The following is a 2,719-nucleotide window of genomic DNA, read 5'->3' on the forward strand; positions in this document are numbered from 1 at the left end:
AGAATTAACCACAGAATTGACCATCTCTACCTTAAATAACTCCTCATTTTCTTTAGGGAATTTCATGGCATTGAACATATTAAAAGTTATATCCTGATCCATCACTCGCATGGTGAGCTCACATTTCTGCACATCTATCAAGGTCCGGCCTATAGCCAAGAAAAGTCTTCCCAAGATTATGGGAATCTTCTTATCCTCCTCGAAATCAAGAATTATAAAATCAGCAGGGAAGATGAGTTTATCCACCTTGACCAAGACATCCTCCACAATACCTCACGGATATGTAATAGAACGGTCGGCCAACTGCAAAGTCATATATGTAGGCTTAGGATCAAGCAAGTCCAACTTTTTGAAGATTGATAAGGGCATCAGATTAATGCTAGCTCCCAACTCACATAGACACTTGTCAAATGACACCTTTCTAATGGTGCATAGAATAGTGAAGCTTCCAGGATCTTTAAGCTTCGGAGGCAACTTCTGTTGCAGCACAGCACAGCACTGCATTCCTTCGTGAGAGCAACGATCTCTAAGTCATCTAGCTTCACCTTCCTAGAGAGAATACCTTTCATAAACTTCACATAACTAGGCATTTGTTCAAGAGCTTTAGCGAAAGGTATGTTTATGTGAAGTTTCTTGAACACCTTAAGAAACTTCGCAAACTGCTTATCCAGCTGTTTTTCAGCAGCCTCTTAGGAAAAAAAGGTGGATGATAGATCTGTTTCTCCCCTGTATTACCCTCAGGAGGAATGTGCTCAACAGTAGTCTTCCTTGGTTCCACTTCTACTTCCTTCTTCTTCAGCCTCAACTTCAAATTCTGGAGTCTTAGCTTTTTCAGGATTTGCAACCGTACCAGACCTCAATGTAATTGCCTTAACATGCTCCTTAGCTTCCTTTTTTCCTAGCTCTTCCATATCGCTTGGAAGCATGCCAGGTTGACAATTCAGTAATGCATTAGTAATTTGCCCAATCTGATTCTCCAAGGTCTTGATTGAAACAACTTGGCTCTTGCACATGAGCCTCAACTCCTCCAATTCAGATTTTTCATAAGCTTGCGGTAACTGCTGAAGTTGAAGTTATTACCCGGGGGCATATTGCGGTTGCTGAAAACCAGGATGGTTATACTGCTTTGCTGTGTATGGCTGATAAGATTGTTGCACCGCATTCTGATTGTTACTCTAGCTGAAGTTAGGTTGATTGCAGTTATTTGGATGATAAGTGGCTGGAGCTTGTTGTTGTGATCTCTGAAAGTTGTTCACAAATTGAGATGATTCGCTATAAATAACACACTGCTCAGTTTCATGTGCCCCCGCACAAAGCTCACAAATATTAGTGATTTGATTAACTCCATAATTTGCCAAAGATTCCACTTTCATCGTGAAAGCTTGAAGTTGAGCAGCTATAGCAGTTGTTGTATCCACTTCCTGAATTCCTGCTACCTTACCTTGTAACATTCTTTGCGTAGGATTCTGGTATTCATTAGCTGACATTAGCTCAATCAACTCATAAGCTTCATTATAGCTTTTGGCCCATAAGGCTCCACCAGATGCTGCATCGAGCATAGGTCTAGACTGAGCGCCCAAACCATTATAGAAATAGTTTATAATCATCCAATCAAGTATGCCATGGTGTGGGCACTTCCTTAACATCTCCTTATATCGATCCCAAGCCTCAGACAGAGATTCTCCAGTTTGTTGTGCAAACTGAGTAAGAGCATTCCTGATTGCAGCAGTCTTCGCCATAGAAAAGAATTTAGTGAGAAATTTTTGAGAAAGATCCTCCCATTTGGTGATAGACCCTGGTGGTAGAGAATGTAACCAGCACTTTGCTTTATCCCTCAGAGAAAATGGGAAGAGTCGCAGCTTGATAGCATCTTCAATCACCCCATTGAACTTGAAAGTGTCGCAGATCTCGATGAAATCCCTGATATGCATGTTGGGATCTTCTGTAGGAGAACCCCCAAACTGAACTGAGTTATGTATCATCTGAATCGTGCTCGACTTGATCTCAAAAGTGTTAGCTGAGATGGCTGGTCTGATGATGCACGACTGAATATCATTGATCTTAGGCTGAGAATAGTCCATCAGAACCTCAGGAATTTCTGCTTGATCTCCCATCACAACTAAAGCTGGTTCCTCGAATTTCTCTTCTTCTTCTACTTTCTCTTCGTCCTCAAAAACTTCCCTTCGAATCACTACAGCTTCTTCCTCGGTTTGATCCAGAGTTCTCTTACGAGCCCGCGATCGCGTATGCATACACGCTCGCTAGAGTACCTGAAACACGACAAGGAAAAGAGTAAGTAAGTCACAGTGTCCGAGTCAATGAACTTTAACGATCACTAATGACAAATATATAAACTAAAAGTTAACATCGAGTCCCCGGCAACGGCGCCAAAAACTTGTTAGTTTCTAAGCACGCGCTAATAATTCACGCAAGTATACGTGATCGCAAGTAATATAGAATTATTTCTAGTTCATTCCCAATAGATTGGTTTAGGTTAACTTTGTGATATATGCACTTATGCAACAATGATATGGCTATTATTCAATGCTAAAACGATTAAAAAAATTGAGTTTTGATTATACTACGATTAACTATTGAGAATTATACTAGAGAATATTAACTCAGAGATTAAAAGGGTTGAATAGTATATGACACAAATATGGGATTCTAACTTCATTAAATACTTCATTCAATAGCCTTTTCGTTCTTAACCTTAGCA

At 40.2% G+C, this 2,719-nt stretch overlaps 1 non-coding gene across 1 annotated transcript; it reads left to right on the forward strand.

Moving 5' to 3' along the window:
* Positions 1-1,617: 1,617 nt before the first annotated feature.
* Positions 1,618-1,724, forward strand: LOC141710024 (small nucleolar RNA R71). The gene has a single exon (XR_012570567.1). It is a non-coding gene; the product is annotated as a small nucleolar RNA R71 (small nucleolar RNA).
* Positions 1,725-2,719: the final 995 nt, after the last annotated feature.

The sequence above is a fragment of the Apium graveolens genome, chromosome 2, assembly GCF_009905375.1.
Source record: "Apium graveolens cultivar Ventura chromosome 2, ASM990537v1, whole genome shotgun sequence".
Classification (NCBI taxonomy): domain Eukaryota; kingdom Viridiplantae; phylum Streptophyta; class Magnoliopsida; order Apiales; family Apiaceae; genus Apium; species Apium graveolens.